This window comes from Falco rusticolus, chromosome Z, assembly GCF_015220075.1.
Source record: "Falco rusticolus isolate bFalRus1 chromosome Z, bFalRus1.pri, whole genome shotgun sequence".
NCBI classification, from domain to species: Eukaryota; Metazoa; Chordata; class Aves; order Falconiformes; family Falconidae; genus Falco; species Falco rusticolus.
In genome coordinates, this window is record NC_051210.1 from 11516849 (window position 1) to 11541264 (window position 24416).

Genomic DNA, 24416 nt, shown 5'->3' on the forward strand with positions numbered 1-24416 from the left:
GAACAGCCAGCCACAACAGGAATTGTTTGGTACTGCCTTATCAGCAATGAAAAACGGTTATCTGTGGAGGTGAAACAGGAGTCCTGCTCTGTGCCTTTTTGTCTCCTGACCTGCTCTCTAATTCAAATGGCTGTCTCTGAGCTTACACTTGGATTTGGGGTGACTTTCTGAGTTTCCTCTGAAATGGCCACTGCCCAATAGTTACTTCAAAACCAGAATTTATTTACCTCACTGGGGGTGGTATGTTCACAATTTTACATGCTGGCAGTTCTATTTACATGCACAAATACTGATTTTGGACCATAATTTTAATAAGTATCTTTCCATTTCTGTCCCTTCTAAATATCATACATCATTCTTCAACACTCTTTACATCCAAACTCTGCCAAAGTCTTTTACTGTCCAACATCTGATTTTCTACCACCTTCTGTGACCTGGACACCTGCACAGTAGCCATAGATCTTGTCAGCCCTAGACTAAATTAATGCAATGCACTCCACTTAGGGCTACAGTAAACATCTTAGCTACATTGTTTCCATCTTCAACTAGTTCATCAGGGCTCCGAAAGGTAGAGTGGTACAAGAGGGTTGGCTAATATTCAGGCATCTCTTCCTCCAAGCTCAAGATCAGTGCATCCTCATGAGTAGGGAATAGAGCAAAGGAGGCAAGAGGCCTACATGGATAAGCAAGGCAAAACTCAGACAGAAGAAGGAAGTTTACAGGACATGGTAGAAGGGACAGACCACTTGGGTGGAATACAGGAACATTGTCAGAACATGCAGGTAGGCGATAAGGAAGGCTAAGGTCTATTTGGAATTAAAACTGGTGAGGGATGTGAAGGACAACAAGAAGGGATTCTTCACGTACATCAGCAGGAAAAGGATGACAAGGGAAAATGTGGGCCCGCTGCTGAATGAACTGGGTGCCCTGGTGGCAAGGGACACACAGGAGGCAGGGTTACTGAATGCCGCCTTTGCTTCAGTCTTCACTGCCAAAGCTGGCCCTCTGGTTTCCCAGACACTGGAAGCAAGATATAAGGTCTGGAGAAAGGAAAACCTTCCCTTGGTCAAGGAGGATCAGGTTAAAGATCACTTGAGCAAACCTGACACCCACAGATCCATGGGCCCTGATGGGGTGCACCCCCGAGTGCTGGGGGACCTGGCAGATGTTATTGCCGAGCCATTCTCCATCATCTTTGAAAAGTCGTGGAGGGCAGGAGAGGTGCCTGAGGACTGGAGGAAAGCCAATGTCACTCCAGTCTTCAAAAAGGGCAAGAAGGAGAATCCAAGAAACCACAGGCTGGTTAGCCTCACCTCCACCCCTGGAAAGGTGATCGAACAGCTCATCCTGGATGTCATCTTCAAGCATGAGGAGGAGAAGAAGGTTATCAGGAACAGTCAAGATGGATTCGCTGAGGGGAAATCGCAGCTGACCAACCCGATAGTCTTCTATGATGGAATGACTGGCTGCGTACAGGAAGGAAGAGTGGCAGATGTTGCCTACCTTGACCTCAGCAAGGCTTCTAACGCTGTTTCCCATGACATCCTCATAGGCAAGCCCAGGCAGTGTGGGTTAGGTGAGTGGGCAGAGAGGTGCATTGAGAACTGGCTGAATGGCAGAGCTCACAGGGTTGTGACCAGCAGCGCAGAGTCTGGCTCACCGTGTTCCCCAGGGGTCGGTGCCGGGTCTGGTCTTGTTCAATTTACTCATCAATGACCACAGGCACCCCCAGCAAGTCTGTAGATGATACAAAGCCGGGAGGAGTGGCTGACAGACCAGAAGACTGCGCTGCCATCCAGCGAGACCTGGACAGGCTGGAGAGTTAGGTGGGGAGGAACCTGATGAAGTTCAGCAGAGGCAAGTGGAGGGTCCTGCACCTTGGGAGGAACAACCCGATGCACCAGCACAGGTTAGGAGCTGACCTGCTGGAAGGCAGCTCTGCGGAGGAGGACCTGGGAGTGCAGGTGGACAGCAAGTTGCCCATGAGCCAGCAGTGTGCGATGGTGGCCAAGAAGGCCAGTGGGATCCTGGGGAGCTTTAGGAGGACCATGTCCAGCAGGTTGAGGGAGGTGATCCTCCCCCTCTGCCCTGCCCTGGTGAGGCCCCATCTGGAGTGCTGTGTCCAGTGCTGGGCTCCCCAGTTCGAGACAGGGAACTACTGGAGAGGGTCCAGTGCAGGGCTACAAAGATGATGAGGGGATGGGCCCATCTCCCTTAAGAGGACAGGCTGAGAGAGCTGGGCCTGCTCAGCCTGGGGAGGAGAAGGCTGAGAGGGGATCTTGTCCCTGCATACAAATATCTCAAGGGCGGGTGCCAAGAGGATGGGGCCAGGCTCCTTTCAGTGGTGCCCAGTGACAGGACAAGTGGTGATGGGCACAAACTGCAGCACAGGGTGTTCCCTCTGAACCTGAGGAAAAAACTTGTATACTCTGAGGGAACAGAGCACTGGAGTGGCTGCCCAGAGGCTGTGGGGTCTCCTTCTCTGGAGACATTCAAAACCCTACTGAACGCGACTGTGTGCACCCTACTCCAGGTAAACCTGCTTTAGCAGGGTCTTGGGCTAGATGATCTCCAGAGGTCCCTTCCCACCCTGACCATTCTGTGATTCTGTGATATCTTCCATAAGATAGACAAATATTAATCTGTTGGCATTTGTCAACAAACGCTCTTTATGATTCTGCATTGAGACCAGGAGGCAAACCATAATCTTGAATGGTGGCTGAGTCCTAACTACAAGGACAATTTTGCTATTTGTGGATATTTCAGACTATATAGTAAAGCAGATATACCTACATTCCTTAACAGTAACCTAATGTATGAGTATTGCAATAGCACATATATTTTAACTCATTCTCACTTCTACCAGCTTAACAAAAATTAGTCAAGTTTATCTCTCAGGAAATAAATAAATAAATAAAGCTGCTCTTGAGTTGTGGCCACACAGTCATTTCAGTCTGAATTAAATTTCACATTTTGATAAACACAGCTTTTAGTAGCTCAGCAAAACAATTTCTCCTTTTTCTTCACTGTCAGTAAAACCCTGCTAGATTCTGCACCCAGTTTCTCAATGCATCAGGGCCATTTACAGAATGGTAAATCACAGCACCTAATTGTTACTTTGAGTGGTTCACCCAAAGGAACTGGTTTGCTCGGAGGAGGCATCTTGTTCAGTTTCCCTCCAGAAGTGACCAGTAGAGCCAAACATGCAACGGGTATTGCTGAGACACAGTGCTGTGAGCAGTCTAGTGGAGAGGCCATTCCCTGCCTGGAGCTGCCAGCTGTATCAGCGCGTGGTAAGTCAGATAAGGGTTGAGCCCATGGAAGTCCATAGCTGCTCTCTCCAGGTGACTGCTCTGCCCCACTGCTGGAAATTGCTGTCCTCACTTTGGCCAACTGAACTGACCCCCAGAAAAAGTGGAGGAGGTTACTTTTTTTAATCCAGTTTGTGGAATGACCTTACAAGTAGCTGGGTCAGAACAGCTGAGGAGCTGGCAAGTTGCAGTGAATTGTCAGGTTTAATTAGGACTGTTATTTCTCGAGCTATAGTTGCTAGTAAAGGTCTTGTGTTGTCAAGTAGGCACAAAGCTGAATGTCCTAGTCAACAATTACCCTAGTAAAAAAAACCTCTTGGTTTTCTTTCCAGGAAATTAAACAAGGACATCTCTATTAGAAGTAGTATTGTACTATATTCCCAGGAACATAGCACATCTGACTATATACGTGTAATAGTCTACAAGGAACTGAGAAATTTTAATGGAAGAATTACAAGAAAGACAATATGTATAAAATTGTTCTGAGTAAATAGGAGCTAAATAAAATGAAACCCAGGCTATTTCCCCATTAAATTAAAAACAGTTTAGAAGACCTTTTAGCTCCCAACTACCAATTAATGTAAAAAAAATTTTCTTAAAACCATATGGTAATAGGTTTGTTGCAATAAGTTAGCACTCATACAGCAATTACTTAATATATCTGGATGGCAAAAATAAGAAGCAAATTACTATGATGACCATACAATTTGGAAGATAAAAATGAAAGTTAACAGTTGACTTGATGATCTTAACAGTCTTTCCCAATGTAAATGATTCTGTGACTCTAAGTTAACAATTTGCAGTAATTATGTGTATTGTTTAAAATGACTTAACTGTAGATGTTGGGGAAAAGATGGAAAGTTGTATTTTTTTACTTGTTAAGCTGGCAAGAGAAGAGCAAAGGTGGTGCTAAATTGCTTACTGAAAGACTGAACATATTCTTTCTCAGACTAATTTCCCAGAGCTTTATAGTAAGTACAATTTCTGTCTTATGGATGTGTAAACTAAAACACAGAGCAGTCTGGAACCAAGGGTTCTACATCTCCTGTCTGTACTGGACCAGTGTATACAGAATGTTGCATTATTTGTTATAGCATATGGGAACCATATGACTTGACATATGGATTTTGTGGCAAGTATTAAAAACTGACAGAATCAGAAAAGAGGAAGTGTTTTCAGTGTGGAGAATATAGAAAAAGTCGCCTTCTGCAATAAACAGATTAGCTACATTCCAAAATGGATTTGTGCAATAAGTTTGACAGAACAAAATTACAAAACAGAAAAACAGGCCAGTTTGGTTTTTTTTTTTCCATATTGTTAAGAAGGATCAGTACTATGGGCAATAGGAATATCAATAAGATATACATGAGAAAAATACAATAGGTGTCAATTTCTTTAAATGTGATATGAATAACCTCAAAGACAAGTAATTTTCAATAAAATGCTATGCTGCTGAAAACAGAGAAACATAGTTTGCTTAGAATAGATCAGGCTGATAGATTGTTTCTGTCTAATCATATTTGTAATGCTGAGTAGGCTAATTACTGAGCACTCAGGCCCTGATGCTATAATTGGATCTGTGCACACAGACCTCTGCTAAAACTTGAAGTTCTATTCAATTAAATTACACCATATACCTCTTTAAAGTACACAAGACCATCGTTCAATTTATATGTCCTTATAAAAGAGGCAGTTGAAACACAACTTATCCATTAAACACAATCACTCACACCTAATTTATAGACAGAACAACTCCACCAACTTCCCTAAAGTTGCAAGAAACATGAATTTGACATGGATAAGGAAGAATGCAATTTAAAGAAACTGGAAAAGGAGAAAAAGGAACAGACATAACCAACCAGGGAAGCAAGCAGAAAAGAAAGGAATGAGTAGAGTAAGTGGAAGAATTTAAAAAAAACCCCAACACCAAAAGCATCACAGGGAAAGTAGGAATATAATTCCCAAAGACCAAATTTGCTTCCTACAAGGGTTTTCCCTCACATTATCTTTATCTCTTTCTCTGCCTTTCACTCCTGCTCTCCCCGGAAGGGAATGTACATTTTTGTTCCTTTCTGTTGTTCTCTGCATGTGTTAACCACCAGCTTACAGGCCCTATCACAAAATAATACTTTTTTTTCCTACCATAACAATTTATCAAAATTTCTATTGTCTCTGTGAATTGCAGTTGGAAATAAATTTAAAAGCATTCTTCAATGGCAGCACAGTCTAAATTAGTGGTGAAACACACTTATTTCTATTTCAATAGTATACACGCCAGTTACAGGAGAACTCTCATGGTATTTTTAAATTACATTTTGTATTTAACTTGTAAGAAGAAACATGTGCCCAGGGATGAAACTGGAAGGCATTTTTCACAGTCAGACATCTAAAGCAAAGATCTTTCAAAGGATTCAAAATTCCTTAATTTTATATTTATAGGAAAATACATAACTAATTACTAACATAGACAATATATATTCTAATACATTGAAAGTATTGGATATCAGTATGTTCTCATATGTGTGTATGTATACTCTAGTACTAGAATATATGTATTATCCTATATATTAGAATATATATAATATATATTTTTACATATACTTTCTCCTTTCATTTTCTCATCATAACTGATTCAAATATTATCAATGTTGAGTCTGGTGTTATGACTAAAATTCATTTTTTTCAATGAATACTCACCAAAATACTTGTAATGTTACCTCAGCTGTCAATATTTTGGGTGGGGTTTTTTGATAATGGTGATGCATCTTGCTCCTGTATTTCATGGGGTGAACAGAAAAGCAAACTTTTAAACACTCATATTCTTAATAAAATCTATTGTTCTCAAGAACTTACTCTTGGAAATCAATCAACTAAATCAAACAACACACTCATAATCTCATTTCTTTTGCAAGTGATGATAACCAAACCTGGTTTAAGATGGAAACCATACGAAACCACAACTTTCTTACAATTTCCATTTAAGACTGCAACTTTTCCGGAATTCAGTCTGAGTTTAAAGGACTTACGAAGTTCTGATGTCAAACCACAAAAACTTGGAGGTACACAGGGGAAATGAAATTTCCATCTCTCTACATGACAATTTTCTTGCCTTCAACCCTAACAGTAGAAACACAGTGTACAGACACATTTTGTGACTGGGATTAGGGGACCTATCTGGCTAACAAATTACCTAGTTTAAAAAAGAAGTATTTTTTTAAGGTGAGGTTAATTCATACAGGGTATGGGTTAGCCACACTGGCAGCTGAGATAGCAAAGATGGACTGGTAAGCTACCGTGTTTGGGGGGGGTGGGGTAGGGGTGGGAAGGTGAGAGACAGCAATGTCTTGCCACTACGGACTTCATTATCTTCAGCTGAAAAAGTTACATTATATTTTTAGATAACAAGACTCGCAACCTACAGCCTTTGATCAAACCTGGACCCACATTTGGTTGTGTGTGTTTCATGAACTCCCAAGCACTCATTCTCCTAGGCGCTCCATGATGCAGGCAGGGATTGGGCCAAGCACCTAGTGACCTTGCCACCTACCAGCCTCTTCATCAGTCATTCCACTTGTTCTCCCTATAGCAGGACTCAAAATGTGTCCTGTTACATTCAGTGAAAATACACTCTGGCAGGTGATAAGACACAGGTGATAGATATGAACTCTCAGGAAGTGCTTGCAGTTCACTCGCCAAATGTATTCTCATTACCTGAAGGGTGAGGGGATTGGGAATTGAGGCCTGTGTGCTAGGCGAAGTCTTGCACCAAGTGAACTCCAAAAGATGTAAATATATAAAAAATCCCATTGTTTCCTGTAAAGGATACTGTCACGTACTATGATGGCATTAGGTACTGAACAAATGCAAATGCAAGCCTTTTCCCACTTTGTGTCAAAGGATTCACATTACAGAGGCACCAATGCACAAATGTCTTCTGAAAGCATATGGATCTGCCCCTCTTGTAATATTATCTTGTCTTCACTACCTTTTAGCTTTTATTTTCAGGTAATTTTGTGCATCAGTCAAATAGGCAACTGTCACTACCTGCCACACTTAAAATTAAGATACTTCCTGTAGACATCAGTCTTTTGTGTTCTAGGCAGGGCTTCCGCAGAATGGCCACTGCCTCTATCCAGTGTCCCACTCTAACCCTCACACACACACACTTCCCATTGTCACCACGCTTATAACTTCCACATCATGTGAAGGACTTAATGCCAAGAATTGTCTTGCGACTCTCACCCATTTGAGTTGAAGCTACACATTTCTTTTAACACCATAGCCCAGAAAAGAAGTTATTTCAGGGAAGTCCATGCACAAAGGATGTGAACTAGAGGAGCACATTTCCTTCCAGTCTCATGACATGCCAATGCACCATCTGGTAGCTGCCTGGTGTCTCCCCACCCCTCAGGCTCCCATGTCTAGGAGGCAGGATGCGGCAGCAACTCGTTTCACCTCGCAGGCAGCCGTCTCAGGTACACCTATGTCACCAGACAGGCCCGTGCATTACTCAGCAGTCTCCCATCCTGCTCCTTCGGCCTCACACACACTTTTCTAGGCCTCTGTCCCACCTGTGGCCCTGTCAATGTACAACCCACCTAACCAGCTGCGGCATGAACAAGAGCTGACCACTTGTACTGGACAGGGGCCAGCTCCGCGGCTGGAGGATGCCTGCCACGCCACGGGGCTCGAGCTACCAGCGCCCAGCTTGGGGCCTGCCCACCCCAAACCTCTCTTCCCCGCCGGCAGCCTCTGCCGGCCGCCAGCGAGCGGCCGGCTGCCGCCCAGATGCCCAGCGGGGCCAGGACCACAGGACAGGGACAGCGCACACCGGGGCGTCTGAGCGACGGCGGCGGCCGGGTCCCCGCTGAGCCGCCGACCCACCGGGGCAGGCGGACGGGGCGAGGGGAAACGAACGCCTCGGCGCCATCCCGCGCCACCCGGGCAGGGGGACGAGGACAGCCGGCCCGGGTGCTGCGCCCGCCGCCGCACAGGCACGCTCGCCGGCCCCGTCCGCCGGGCGCCACCGCTCCGCCCGCCTGTGCCGCGGCTCGGGGAGTGGGGCGACGGGGACGGCGGCCCCGCCCCAGGCCGCTCCTTGCCATCGCCGCTCCGCGCCGGCCGGCCAGCTGCCGCCGCCGGTCGCGCTGGGTGGCACACGGGTGGGCTGGTACCTGCCGCCGGTGCCCCGGGCCGGGGCTGCGCCGGGGGGCAGGCGGCGGCATTGCCGGCGGGGCCGCGGTGCTCCGAGCGCTTCGCTTAGCGCGCCTGGGGCGGGGCGGGGCGGGGCAGGGGCGCCTCCGGCCTGGCCCCGCCCTTCTGGGAGCAGCGGGCTGCCGTGCCGGGGGTGGGGAAAGGGGACGAGCCGAGGGAGGCTCCTCCCCTCCCGCCCCCGGGGGAGCAAACGGCGAGAGGGGACAGGTGGATGTCCCGAGGAGGGTCGGGTTTCGGCTGGGCTGGGCCGGGCTTGGGGCGCCTCCCTCAGGTACTTGTGGCAGGAGGAGAGCAGCAGCCGTCTTCGCTCGGGAGCGGCGGGACCGGCTGCCTTCGCAAGGCCAGCTGTGGTATGTGGGGTGTGTGGGTGTCTCTTCTAGTTGCTTTCTCTCTTTCTATCCCCCCCCCCCCCCCTTCCCCTTTCCTCCTTCTCCCTCCTTTTTTTCTCTATTTTCACAGCGGGGCTAGGGACGCGGTTTATACCATGCCAGTACTCGCGGCTCACCTGTCTGCGGCAGGCAGCGAGGGGCGTCGTCTGGTGCCCAAGGCGGAGCGGAGTGGGTGGCCGGCCGCTGCCCCTGCCCTGTCCCTCTGCCCCTGTCGGGACGCACCGGGCGCTGCGCCGCGGCGCTCGGGTTGCCCTCCCGGAACGCTGCGGGGCGGAGGGGGCATTCGCCTTTCGGATACGGGTTTTTGGCGGGGCTTTAATCTCGCTGTCGAGTTACCCCTTTCAGCGTGTTAAAAATCTCTTTGGCGGGCCGCTTTCCTAGTGGTGGGTGAGTGTCCTGGTGAATTCTGGAGACTGTAGTTACACATGGTAACTTACGTACCTCAAGTCTGGTGGGTGGCTGTCTGTGGCAGAAAAAACGGGGGGTGCTGCTGTCTGCCACGTCTCAGGTGCCTGACAGAAGTCCATATGTGGAAATGAACTGATGGATACCTGTTCTGCAAGGTGAATCAGTAATCGAAGTGGTTATTCGCGTAGTCCTAGGTGCGAATTTTATAGACTACACCAAAGACTTCAAGTGCACAGTAAGTTGTTACAGTGATGAGGTTTATACTATATGTGGTCCTCACAAGATATAATTTTCTAGCAAGTTTGAAGTGTTGTGCTCCCTTTGCTGGGGTAAGGTGGTGTATGGCTGACTTCTGTCATATGCCTTAATATCAAGTTTCTTGAAACTAAGTAGTTCCAAGCTCATCATGTGTACTGCGAACTTCCCTCGCTACTTTTTAAGTGCAACATTTGATTGCTGCTATTTTTCCCTTTGCCTATTAGTACTTCAAAAGCAGAGGCCTAGGAAATTTGACCATAGTGGGAAATTAAACTGTCCCAGGAAACTAACTATGCCCAATGTTGGTAATGTACTTTACTGTTTCTTTTATTTTTTCATCATAACAGTATGAGTACATGAAAACGGAAATTATCACTAAAGGCAGTACTTCTAACCTCAGGCAAAAGATGTAAAAAAAAAAAAAAGGGTGGTGGTGTGGCATGCATCACTTGGTGCACTGCCATAAGATACTAACATTAAAGAGAAGTTAAGGTTGAAATTCATTCTGGTTTCAGTAGAAATAGTATACACAAAATGTATGTAATTCTTCAACAGTACAAATCTAACATCACAAAGTAGAGCCATCCTAATAAACTTCTTTATCAGAGAGTAAAGCAAAGACTAAGGGCACATTAAAGGTGAATCAGTTAGTTGTTTTTTAAGAAATCTGTGTAAGTAGAGCTTTTTAGGTGTTCCAGTAATGATACAGGTGGTTGATGGTAAGTGCAAGTTTGAGTATGCTCTGAGCTGTTGTGACGCTTCAGGAAAGCCTAGGGTTTTTGGGGTGGTTTGGGGTATTTTTTTTTGTTAGAAGGTGCTAAGTACTTTCTGAGATTGTACTTGTTTGGAGGATCTCCAAACTGTTACTTGAAAAAGCAAGCTGTTAAGACCGTGATTGGTTAAAACTGCCCTAGCATGAATAATTTATGATTACTTTGTAATTTAATGTTAAATTAATTGTTAATTCACCTTAAATACTATTTATTTGATTTGCTCTATAGTCAAGAAAATTAATCTGCTTAGGTACCCTGTGGGGGGAGATTAGCAGTTAAGTATACTAGGGCCTGCCGGGGAGTATTTATGAAGTTTTCTGCTGAACTAATCCTGTGCTAGCTGAAGCACATCTGGAGCTATTAAGTGATAAGCAGAAGTGTGTTTAGGTCAACTCTCTTCTAAAGGATATTGTGATCAAACATAATATTGTGTCAAAACATGAAGAGAGTGATGTAATGAAAGTATGCCTGCAGCTGCTGTTTCGAGGTATAGTCCTCAATTCTTTTATTTTGCGCTCATTAACTGTTGCATGGAATTGCACTCTTACTTTCTGTTTTTTCTGCTTTTGGCCACTGTATATAATTTGATATATATATATATATATAAATTTTTAATTTTAATTCCATTTTGTGCTGCATAATCTTTAAGGAAGACTGTATTTGGGAGAACTTCCCCCCTCATTTCAGCATGTGAAAATAGAGCATATCTCTTCAGGTCTGTTGGCGTGACTTTTACATTGGAGTAAGAGGCGGCATTTTTGGCATGTTGTTGTGGATTGGGTAGGTGAAACGGAAAAATAATTTTGACTGTTCCTGTTGATACCACTCTTCCCCGCTCTTCCTGTTTCCCTGTTAGCTAAAGTTGTTCACACTCATGAGTGTTGCCAGAAGTGCAGCACCATCCGTGGCAACACGTTTCTGCATCTCCCTCGTGCTGTAGCAATTGTCATGTGTGAAGTAGATAGTAAACTGTTCTAGTACTATTCTGCGTTGCAGTTAGTCACTGCAGGGGGAACTGTGGAAACACAAGGATGGGGAATGACATGATTGCCTCTGCTTACTGCAGCCTTAGACCAGCTTAAACTGACCAGGAAATCAAACCCTAAATTTCCCGTTAAAGCCAGTGGAATGAACACTCACATGATTCAATAAAATAACCATTATTTTTGCAATGAACTTTCTTAATCACCCTGTACTACAGGTAATTTAACTTGCTGCCATTCTTATTCATTAAAAGACATGGTGGCATTTAAAGTCAAGGACATGGATGGTGGAGTCAGTACTCCCTACTAGGATCTTATACTTAAACAAAACATTACTGTCTCTTGGGAGGTGCGTTGCATTAATCATGGGAATGAGGGTGATCCAAAAGCACTTTGGGTATAGGCAGAAATCAAATCTTACCCTGTCTTCTGGTTTGGGATCAGAACATGTGGAGAAATCAGGAACTGGTAATCCTTTTCTTGTCTTTAGGTGGCAGCCACATGTCCAGTAGCACATGAGAAGGATATGTGTCTTGGTTTCAGTTGGAATAGGGTTAATTTTCTTCTTGGCAGCTGGTACAGTGCTGTGCTTTGGATTTAGTATAAGAATAGTGTTAACAACACACTGATATTTTAGTTGTTGCAAAGTAGTGTTTATGCCAAGTCAAAGACTTCTTAGCTTCCCGTGCCCTGCCAGCAAGAAGGCTGGGGGGGCAGAAGAAGCTGGGAGGGAGCACAGCTAGAACAGCTGACCTGAACTATCCAAAAGGATATTTTATACCACAGGATGTCATGCTCAGTATATAAACTGTGGGGAGTTGGCTGGGGTTTGCTGGTCGCTGCTGGGGGACTGGCTGGCTATCAGTCAGCAGGTGGCGAACAGTTGTGTTGTGTATCACTCTGAGTTTTTTGGTTTTCCCTTTGGGTTTTATTCCTCTCCCTTTCTTTATTAAAGTTGTTATTATTATTCTAAGATATCATTTTATTTCAATTATTAAATTGTTCTTACTTCAACCCGTGAGTTTCATCTTTTTCTCCCCCAGTTCTCCTCCCTATCCTGTGTGTGTGGGGGGGGGGGTGGGGTGGGGTGTGTGTGTGTGTGTGTGTGCCCGTGAGCGAGCAGCTGCATTGCCAGCCAGCAATGTGAAATAATTTCCATATGTAATACAGAGCAGGCCACTGCAGATCTGTTCTACTGCACCTTGCAGTAATTTGGTCAACTTTTGATTCTTGCATACTATGTAATACCTAGACTGCAATACTTTGGAAAAGATCATAGACATTTTTCAAGGGAGGATTCAAAGCACATTTTTGCGCTTGTCCAGAGTGATAACGTACTTCAAGGGCTGCATTTGCATGTCTAAACTGTGTATCAACTCTTTATAAAGACTATATACAGACTCCCATATCTTAATGGTCTTTTCCAATCTAAATGATTCTATGATTCTATATGTCTTCAGAGTTTTAACCATACTGTTTTCTAGGCTAGAAACACTTCTAAGGGTTTGGCAGTCAGCATGAAATGCATGTTGCCACAGTAACCCCAAAGACCACTGCGAATTAAATGAGTATAGCATCTGAGTATTTTACTGACTTGTGATATTGCCAGGTGACTTAGTTTAATTCATAAATGACACATAATCCCTCTTAGTTTTGTTAGGCCTTCTTTTCCTACCTGGCTTTGCTCAGCTTTATTAGGATTTTCTTTCCAGTTCCATTTCTGTGGGTTTTTTTGGTTGTTCATGTTTTCATTTTACTATAAACTACAATGCATTCGCTTTCTTACATATTTTCTATTATTATTTGTTAGTTCACCTGTTTCTATTTTCTAGTCTCTAATTTGTCTTTATTGTTGTGTGTATACAGACAAGCTATTTGTTCTGATCATCTGTTACCAGCTAAATTACTGTAGCTTCATGTCTCTTCCTTCCCCTTTTTTCAGCTACCTGTCCTTTCAACCCAAAACATACAGTGAGTTTGAAATACATAAGGTCTTTTTGTAAAGTTATTCAGTAAACAGTATGAAGACATTGGATATGATGGAAGCTGTAGCATGAAATGTAGTTTCTGTGCAGGAAACTTCTTGAATGCAAAAGTACATGATGTTCTGTTCATTTTTCATGTGGTTTCTGTCAGTGCTAGCAAGCTTGTTTTCGTGTAGTAAAACCTGGTAGAGGTATAGAAAAGCTTGTTCTTATAAAACTCGTCAGTTTCAGATGAGTACAAATGACAGACATTCACAGTCTCTTGAGCTGTTTGGGTTCTTTTAATTCCTCCCCCACCCTTGATCTTTCTTCTTCAGGCAACAAAGTGTTTATAGGGATGGGGTACCAAAGTGTGAGTGAAGGTGTGGGTAGCAAAACTACATATGTTGTCCAGTCTTGTAGGTCAACTTAATGCATGAGGTAAAGTACTGTTTAAAGGAAAGGTTTATTAGGAAGTAGTGCCTATGCACACTGATAAAATAAACTAGGGTATTTAAAGTTTTAGATTACTTTTTCCAGTTTAAAAGCAGCTATCTGTTGCTTCGGAAATTTAATTGTCATTAGTGTGGAAGTTTTACGTAAGTCTGCCATTGAAGATGACTGTGTTTATATGTAAAACTGGATAAATCAGGATTATACAGAGGAAATTATACACACACAGATAAATGCAAAACATGCAATCCAAAGACTAGATTAAAACTCTCTTCTAGGCTAATTAGCATTTATAACTTGATCTTTAACCAAATCAATCGAATTTAAAGCTGTAGACCACCCACAGGTGGTAACTAAATGACTTACCAGTATTTTATGAAACAGAGTATTAACAGATTGCATGTATTTCAATATTAATTAAAAAAACCCTATATGTTTTTACAAATACATTAGAAACAGAAGGGGGGCCAAGGATAATCTTCATCCTTTATTGGATGCGGCAGGGAACATTGCCACAAAGGATGAAGAAAAGGCTGAAGTACTTAATGCTTTCTTTGCCTCAGTCTTTAATAGCAGGACCAGCTTCCCTCTGGGTACTCAGCCCACAGAGCTGGAAGACAGGGATGAGGAGGAGCAGCATGAAGTCCCCACAGATCAGGAGGAAACAGTTAGTGACCTGCTGCTCCCCTGAGACATGCACAGGTCTGTGGGGCCAGGTGGGATCCACCACAGGGCACTGAGGGAGCTGGTGGAGGAGCTTTATCAACAGTCCTGTCCGACTCAGGAGGTCCCAGTTGCTGCAGGTTGGCAAACGTGACACCCATCTGCAAGAAGGCCAGGAAGGAGGATCCAGGGAACCGCAGCCCTGCCAGCCTGGCCTCGCTGCTGGGGAAGGTTATGAAGCAGATCATCCCGAGTGCCATCACACAACACATGCAGGACAACTGGGGGATCAGGCCTACTGAGCATGGGGTTATGAAAGGCAGGTGCTGCCCGACGAACCTGATCTCCTTCTATGACAAGGCGACCCAGCTAGTGGATGAGGGAAAGGCTGTGGATGGTGTCTACCTAGAGTTTAGTCAAGCCTTTGACACAGTCACCCACAGCATTCTCCTGGAGACACTGGCTGCTCAGGGCTGGGATGGGTGTGCTGTATGCTGGATTAGAAGCTGGCTAGGTGGCTGAACCCGCAGGGTGGTGGTGAACAGAGTTACATCCCGCTGGTGGCTGGTCACAGGTGGTGTTCCCCAGGGCTCGGTAATGGGGCCAGTGCTGTTTAATATCTTTATCGATGATCTGGATGAGGGGATCGAGTGCACCCTCAGTCAGTTTGCAGATGACACCAAGCTGGGGGCAGTGCTGACCTGCCTGAGGGCAGGAGGCTCTGCAGAGGGACCTGGGCAGGCTGGAGCGATGGGCCCAGGCCACTTGTGTGAGGTTCAGCAGGGCTCAGTGCCGGGTCCTGCCCTTGGGTCACACCAGCCCCACGCAGCGCTACAGGCTGGGGCAGAGCGGCTGGAAAGGGCCTGGTGGGAAAGGGCCTGGGGGTGCTGGGTGACGGCCGGCTGGGCAGGAGCCAGCAGTGTGCCCAGGGGGCCCAGGCGGCCAGCAGCACCCTGGCTGGTGTCCCCAGCAGTGTGGCCAGCAGGACCAGGGCAGTGACCGTCCCCCTGCACTGGGCACTGCTGAGGCTGCCCCTCGAACCCTGTGTTCAGGTTTGGGCCCCTCTCTGCAAGAGGGACGTAGAGGGGCTGCAGCGTGTCCAGAGACGGGCAGCAGGGCTGGGGCACAGGAGCCGCTGAAGGAACTGGGGTTGTTTAGCTTGGAGAAGAGGACCCTCGGGGGGACCTTATTGCTCTCTACAGCTGCCTGACAGGAGGCTGTAGGCAGGTGGGGGTCAGTCTCTTTTCCCAGAGAACAAGTGATATGACAAGAGAAAACGACCTCAAGTTGTGCCAGGGGAGGGTTTAGATTGGATATTAGGAAAAATTTCTTCACAGAAAGGGTTGTCAAGCATTGGAAGCTCAAAGAGGTGGTAGAATCACCATCCCTGGAGGCGTTTAAAAAATGTATAGATGCTGTGCTTAGGAGCATGGTTTAGATGGTGGGCTTGGCAGCCCTGGGTTAACAGTTGGACTTGATGATCTCAGAGGTCTTTTGCAATCTAAATGATTCTAAGAATTAGGATGAAGATTTTTAGTAAAAATTGTGTGGGCTGTCCTACTGATTGCTTGAAAAAGGAGTGTATTTGAAAGGAATATATTGAAGTAATTTTCTCTTGAAACCAAAAAACCTGTGTTAACTCATAAGGAGAACTTAAATTTTGATCTTCACATATTTAAGGGTTAAACTAACTAGGAAGCATAGACATTAATCTTTATTACTAATAAAATTGTATTTACTGTGAGGGTGGTGAGACGCTAGAACAAGTTGCTCGGAGAAGCAGTGGATGCCCCGTCGCTTGGAAGTGTTCAAGGCCAGGCTGCTTCTGGCTTTGAGCAATCTGGTCTAGTGGAACCATGGCAGTGGGGTTGGAACTAGATGGTCTTTAAGGTCCCTTCCAACTCAAACTGTTCTGAGGTTTTATGGTTTAAACTATGGGAAAACAATATTACTGAGAGTCGTAAATTGGTGATGATGCTACAAAGAAAAGCTGCCATGTTTTTTTTGATGCACACTTCCAAAGGAAGCTCTGCTTCTGTGACTTAATGCCTGTTTGGTCTCTGGAGCATTCAAAGTTATATATGGTTTCTTCTCCTTTAGGAAGAGTTTAAAGCCTTCATCCTAAGTGGACATATTTCATATTTCTTGTGTCTGTCCTACCTGGAGTTTTGTGCAAATTTACTGAATTTTATGAAGTCATATTTACTAATAAATTATTCTTAAAATGGAAGTGCTGAAGTGCATGGAGCACACCTGTTATATAAATGTAACCTGTTGGGAAGGGAGAACAACCTGTATTAAAAACTGATCTGCAGATCATTTTGTTACTCCAACATTGTTAATTTTGTGATTTCTTCAGTTTGATTGGTGTTTGGATTGTTTGGTTCCCCATGTGTAGTCTTATATTCCAAATACATTGTCTAAGAGATGTGAAAGAGTCAGTTCCTGAGACTGATGCTGTTCTGTGATGAATGAAGATAATAAATAGCTTCTCTTTGCTTGTCCTTCTGATCAGTAGTAGTGGCAGAACTCTGCTGAATTCTACCTGCTGCGCTAGGAGCAAATTTACCTTACAGAAGAGAAAAAAGGTGAAAATAATTTCTGTGCAATAACCTCCTGTTGTTGTTTTCCAGCTCATACACTTGTACAGTTTTGCAGACCTTAATGGGTAGAGAATTTGTCATAATATAAAACAGAGGTATGTACTATATGATACTTTCAGCTTTAGAACACCTTGAGAGTTGAGATCTCTATTTAAAATGTTAGTCATCTTTGTTCAGGAGCATTAGCGACTATGAAATTCCTTGGTAGTCTGCATAGAGGTCTCTTCATTTGAGCTCACTCTAATGTGCTGAATTGATTTCACTTGATATTTTAACTTACTAGTGTAGCTATGCAGTTCTCTGAAAACAGTTATTTCTTTTAATGTGGATAAATAAGCTTAAAAATTAAATGGTTCAGGGAATATAATTCCTTAGCTTTGTATCAATTACTATAGTTTTCCATGTTACAAAAAATGGAAATGGTGCTTTTCATTGAATATGTTGCTTAACTTTTCACATTAATTCAACTGTCCAATATAAATCTACGTATATATTTGAAGCCCTCATAAGCAAAGGCTGAAGTAGACTCTCAGATGTGAAAAACACTGAGCTTCACTCTTAAATTTGTAAAAACAACTACAGAATAAGTTCCAAGAGAAGGGGAGAAAGGGGATTATTAACTTGGGATAACAAAGTAAATCAAAAAACTTGGGATACCAAACGCACTTTCCAGTCCATTTAAGAACTATCACAGAAGGTGGAAGAGGCGGAATTTGCATAGCCTTCCATTCATTGTTTGAGCCCAGCCTGGAGTCCACCAGATTGTCTTGCAAGATATAATCACTAGGAGAGAAGGATATGAAGTGTCTTTCTTGGGAATACATCTCTGGCCTCCCGTTTAACAAACTATAATTTTAATGCATTTAGTAATCTATTTTTTTATTGTAATATTGGGTACTTTAAAAGAGCATTTGCAGATTTAGAATGCTAAACAAAAATTTAACTTCTGGGAATTCTGTTCAAGGGACAGTAGTCATTGATAGTTCATAATCATTGAAAATTGATAGTGCCTTTATATTGAAAGGAATACTTTATTAATGTTTTCTTTCCCATTTGATAGCTTAGTTAAATGTTGAAAATGTGGAAAAAGTATTCTTAGTTGATTTTTTCCTCAAGTAGTCTTAACTCATTGAAATGCCTGTGAGTTTTCATGATGTGTTATTCATTTATATTCACTTGTACTTGCAGTGAAGGAATATTGCAAGACTTTTGTGCAAGAATTGTAAAATGTCTGTACTACTTAGTTTCTCTTGATTGCCAGCTCATAAGCTATAGATAGTGTATGTCTTGGCCTGCTGAGCTGACATCACTTGAGTAATTAAAGTGATGTTGGGTGCTCACAGTTTGACCTCCCTTATGTTGCTATATTAAGGATGAGACTTTTGTTAGACAAAGTGCAATCAGGCAGGTGATAGGAAAAAAGGTGGTGTAATTCAGGCCAAATTGAATTTAGGTATAATATTTGCCCAGTGACTCACTATTCCAGTCCACAAATAACAGCACAAAGAGGTCCACGAAGCAGTAAAAATCAAAGGATCTGGAAGATGCTTTCCCTTCTTAAATGTCATCCATCTCATCCTGTTCTGTTCTCTGTCTTTAGGGAGGCCTGACCGTGGAGGACCTCCAGTGACATCTAGGGTCAAGCTTCTATGGTTGGAACCAACACACAGCCCCTTAATCCCTCTGACACCCACTGCTCCTTTCAGCAAGGAGGAGGGAAGTAGGCAGAACCATTTTTCTGTAACACTGTAGTGTTACTTACATAATAACTCTTTCGCAGAGGCAAAAAAGATGAATCCAGTTATTGTATGCTAACTAACGGCAGTGTTTAGTCTGTCCTGACCCAAACCATGCCATTAATAAAAAGCTGGTGTCAGGTGCATGGTCTGAAGGAGGCTTTGGATTGTGAAAGGGGATTGTACAGTAGTAGTGCTGTCTGAATGTCCATGATTCTGAGACCACTTTAGAGCTGCTAGGTTAGTTTTCTGGGAGGAGATGAGCCAGGGGTATGGCAGGAAGTGTCCTTAGTACTTCTACATGAGGTGTGCTAATAATGTATATAGTGGATGCTAACTTGTGTATGATAACACTAGTTGCTTTTTAGTATGACATGCCAATACTGAATGTAGATAACACTATCTCCTACCCAACACAGTGTTTTGATAGGTTATATAGATAGCACTAACATCTTGAAGCACATAAAATGGTAGTGAGTTTAACTTTATCCCTTTCCTGTTTTCTGTCATCATCCAGCAACTGCCAGTATACAGCGAGTGCAGCAAATCCTCCTTGCACTGTCTGGGGCATCTGTGGTAGAAGACTGTGCTTCCTGGGGTGAGAAGGGGAGGAGCAGTGTGTGTTCCTTCAGGAACAGTTTGAAGAAATGGGAGTGAAGGCAGTGTAGCTGTACTCTGAGCAGCATATCTTAACGTTTTTTCTCCTGGCGTTCATGTGAAGAGTTTTTTTTCTCACTGCAGATTCTGCTAGACTGGGAGAAGGGTTGAAAGGTGGCAAAAAACATGAATGATGTGAGAAACTGAAACCACATGACCCTTAAATAGTGATCTAAAGCATAATTGTAAATGAAGATAGAGGAAACCCAAGTAACTTGACAATAACAATACTGGGATATGTGTGCCGTAGTGTAGAGCTGTATAACTGGGAGTTACAGTGGCTGGTGTCTATGTCCAATGACAGTCATGAATGATTAAGGAGTTGGCCACCTATGAATATGAATCCAAGTAGCAAGAAAGACATTCTTAGGCCCCTGAGTGCACTAAAAAGTCTTAATGGCCCTGATGAGCCTCACCTGGGGCTTCCACTCACACCTTCTGGGCACCGGCTCTATTTGAGTCCAGGCCCAGGCCTTAAGACGCTGCCCCGGTTGTGTTCTATACATGCCAGTCTGCAGCTCCATCACAGCCATGCTTGTGGCTGGCTGAGAACCTGTTGATCCAGACCATGATCCACAGACTGGCCTGTAGCTTGAACTGGATTCTGCCTTGTTGCTGTGGGCTTGCACAGCAGTCACTGGGCTGTAGCTGGGGCTGATTATGCTCACTGGACCTGATCTTGACTTGACTTCCCAGCTTGACTGTGGACTTGCTTTGCCCCTATGGACTTGTTGGAGGATCTGGACTCTCAGTTGAACCTGACTGCCATCCGTGCACTTGCCCTGCTTGCCTCACTTGGGTACCACGGGGTAGGGCACTGCTTTTCTGGCGTTTATTGCTGCCCTGGCTCCTCATCCTTTGTGGGGGAGCTGGCCCTTGTAATTTCCTGGCAGACAGCTGCTAAGCCATGACAGGCTGAGGAAGGTCTCACACCATCAGCCCTACCAGTGTAAGATTTATCCTACACCCCTCTCCAAGAAGAACTGGCTTTGGTAAACATTCAGTAGGGGAGGTTTTGCCCGTGGTCAGCTGGGGTTCGTGGTATTACAGGGCATAATGGAATTTAGTGGACTGAGTCTGGTGACCTGGCACACGCTCATCCAGAAAATGTCATGCCTTAGTGGGCACAGGGGTTTAATGCATGCTGTTCCTTTTTACACTGAGTGGAAAGGTGCAAGTCATCATCAAAAGAGTCGCCAGAGGTCAGTGAAAGTTCTGTGTGGTAGAAGACAGACTCAGTCTTACTAAAAGAAACTGGAAGCACCACAAAGTAGGGATGGGATCTGGTGCCTCTTGCATCTTGGGCATTGACATTGTAAGGATGGACATGCTAAGGGCCCATAAGGACATCAAAGGCATTTGGCTTAGCTGCTGTGGATCTGAGTGAAGTCATCACTTTGCTGTCTCAACTGCCTTTCATTGCAGGAGTCATCAGTAGTAGGACTGCTACAGTTGTCACCTCCATCAGTGCCAGCTGCAATGCAGTGCACTGACAAGAATACCACACTAACAGGTATATTGGTCTGTTGCATAAGATACTGAGCTTGTTCTGTGGATTATCTTACTGTGGAAGTAGAATATCAAGGAATAGTTACTTGAACCTGTTTGTCCTTAGCAGCCTTATGTAGCCCGTGCAAAATCCCAGTAGGGACTGGAGATCAGCCATGAACCACAGAGGTCTGAATGAAGCAGCAGCACTCTTGAGTGATGCTGTAATGGTAGGCTAGAACTGCAATATGAACTTGCAGCAAAATAAAAATGCTGCCTGGTAGGTGGCCATTGGCGTAGCTAACATGTTTTTATCAATTCGTGTGGCCCCTGAATGTAAAATGCAGTTTGCCTTTCCTGAAGGGGAGCACAATACACCTGGAACCACCTCCCATGGGGATGGAAGCATAGTTCCGGCATCTGTCGCAGACTTATGTGAATGGTTTGGAGGAGGACAGTGCCCCAGGTCATTCACTGTATGTTAATGGCATCACAGTATAGGGAAACACTGTCCAAGGGGTGGATAACAAGGACAGTTGAAATTGAATTGAATGTAAGACTTCCACTCAAAAAGAAATAAGGTGAAGGGACTTGCAGGACTAGAAATGTGGTTTCTGTGTATCAAATAGCAACATGGCCACCACCATCTTCATACTGACATAATTAATAAGATTGTGTCAATGCTTCTACTAATGAACATAAAAGGAAACAAATGTTATTTGGAATGGTACGATTTTGGTGACTATACATACCCAAATAAAGTCAGCTCATGAACCTACTGTTCCAAGTTATTAGGGAAAAAAAAAACCCACCGCTTGAGTGGGGCCTGAACAACAGTTGGCATTTGACCAGATAAAGCAATAAACAGCACATGCGGTTGTGCTGAGCCCTGTCAGAATGGGTCAAAATGTCTGAAATGTACTATATGCAACCAGTAGGGGACCAGTCAAACCAGTGGAGTTTATGGCAGAAAGCACACAGGAAGAGTGTTTCTTGGATTCTGTAGCCAAGGCTGCTGTTGACTTGAGAAAACTATATCCTAATGGAAAAACCAAAAAACTCTACTTGCCATCTCCACTGTGGAATGCATTATGTATGTTGTGACCTCTCTGTTAAGTCTAAGCAATACAGATAAAACTTCCTCCCCTTTGCATAACTGCTTACTCTGGCCTTCATACTCTGTCGCTGAGGGTATGTTTTCATGAAGGACATCTAGTACTTTTAATGATGCTGAAAAAGTGAAGTCTCATTTGAATCTTTTCTTTGTTACCCTCGCCTCCAGATCCAGCTTATCTGAGGAGACTAGGCTGGTGGGGGTTTTTTGTTTGGTTTTTTTTAAAAAGAAAAACTATCTTTTGGAGGAGAGTTTTTCTTTTCTTTGGTTGGCAAATTAAATTTTCTTCCCTTTTAGCAAGACAGAGTGGCACAGAGGGATAGGAAATGCAGCAAACCACTTATTCACCTTTGTGGCAATAAACCATTAATTCAGCTGAAATGTACTGTGAAACCATACCATAGGTATGCAGACACAGCTCTGTGGTTCTGCTGCAGACAAGATCATGGATTATTTTTGCATTAGTTCACAGTGGGAAAGTGGGATGGAAATGCATGGGAAGAAGAGCCTAAGACAGTATTTCTGTTGAAGATTTTGCATCAAAAATTTCATCTTCAGTGTAAATTTTTGTTATTTCTGAATTATAGTCTGAATTAATTTAGGCTTCTGTTCAATTGTCAGATCAAATGTTTTATGAGTTTTATGTATATGGGATAGTTAACAGTAGATATAGATTTTCTTGGTAGATTGAAGTAGTATTTACAACATATTTTAAAGGCTAGATTCTGCATTTAAATGAGTCAAACCACAAGTATGCCTTCTCCTACTCTGTCCTAAAAACTGAAAATGGCAGGTCACCTTCTTAGGAAAATATTTTAACAAGTAGCCAGATTGTGTTCCTTAATATTGGTGAGGACATATACAAACTGTCTCTAGAGAAGATAAAACCCAAACAGTATTATAGTTCTGTCATATATTTTAAAAAATTCTATTTAATTCAAATAATGATTGAGTAGCTCTTATTTTAAGATGTGCTTTTTGTTACTAGGTACTTGTGTATTCTTAGGCAAAGGCTTGGGGTGAGTTAAGCAGACAAAATGGCTCTTGCATTCTTCCTGACCTTGTTGCTTAATGAAAACTCATGGTATTTATACCTGACGTATATTTAGTTGCCTTTCTATTTTAGGGAGAAGGGAAGGATAACATTCTTAGATGTATAGAAAGTGGAGGAAGAATGCCTAGGTCACAACTAGGTCATGATGCTGAGGTCGTTTCAGAAATTATATTTTCAGTTTTTCTGCTATTGTAGTTGGTGAGTACCATTAATAGAAAAATGCTCAGTTCAATATAACCCGAATTCTTTAAATATCAGGTACCTGGGTTTCCAATTTCTGCTGCTATAGTGAAGGGTAAATATGAGTATTAAGCAGGGATAATGAAACTGACAACATACAAAATGTTGAAAGTGCTTAAAATAGACTTCAGAGCTTTTATTGTCAAAGCTACATTTCCCGCCCCCCCACTCTCTATGTATAAAGTTAGAGTACTTGTTTAGTTTGATGCTTCTTAATTGATTTTTAGTCAAAGTCTAATGAAGTTTTATGCCTCGCATATGTAGCATCCCAAAGATAGGGAGCTGGTTTTTCGCTGGAATTGTAGTTCAGAACTTGTATGTAGGGGATGTGTTTTGTATTATTAGAGCACCTGTTAAACTGTGGCAAGGCAAGTATTTACAATGGGAAGATCATGACCTCCTTTGCCATGATGCAGAAGTTGCCATTGTGGACACTTGTCATTATGAATGACCTGAAACTGTGTAAGAACACTTGGATTCTTCTTTGCCTCCTTGCACTTTCAGGTTATCTACCTAGTTTCAAATGATTCTAAGTTTGCAGTTTGTCAACATCTTGTTGTTTCTCAGAGTTTGTGAATAGATGGGAGTATTTATTAAAGCGTGTGGAATACAATTGGTGATTCTTGTATTAATAAGCTGTGACCCTGGACATACATAAACAGAAGAAATGGATGTTTCATGTAATATTCTTTTCCAACAAAAGATAGGTAACACCTTAGAAACAGTGATAGCAGACAGCAGTTGAAGGTAAATCATCTATGTGTATACTATGCAGTAAGCGTATTATGTGTCTATGCTAGCTGGTATGGTGAGAAACAGGGGTTAAGGCACTGTTCAAATCTGGTTTTATGAGCTTTTCACAGCCTCCTTCCCCTCTGTCCTCTACTGTCTCCCCAGTGGAGGATGATCGCTGTAGCTTGATAAAGCTTATCTCCTTTTCCATCTTCCTGCTACTGACCTGAAAAACAAACATGTATAAACTAGAGATAAGATTTTCACTATCCGCATAGCTTCTGGATGTGGTTTGGACAATGTGGTTAGCATTTACATGGTTTTAAAAACATATTTTTTTTGTTTGGATTTTTTCATTTTAAACCTCTGCAGCAGT

General features: G+C 43.5%; 1 long non-coding RNA gene across 1 annotated transcript; it reads right to left on the bottom strand.

The window, feature by feature from the left end:
• Positions 1–1558: 1558 nt before the first annotated feature.
• Positions 1559–20005, bottom strand: LOC119141818. Its single transcript, XR_005102043.1, has 3 exons — positions 19994–20005; positions 13012–13015; positions 1559–1655 (listed from the first exon to the last, which is right to left on the bottom strand). It is a non-coding gene; the product is annotated as an uncharacterized LOC119141818 (long non-coding RNA).
• Between the last annotated feature and the right edge of the window lie 4411 nt (positions 20006–24416).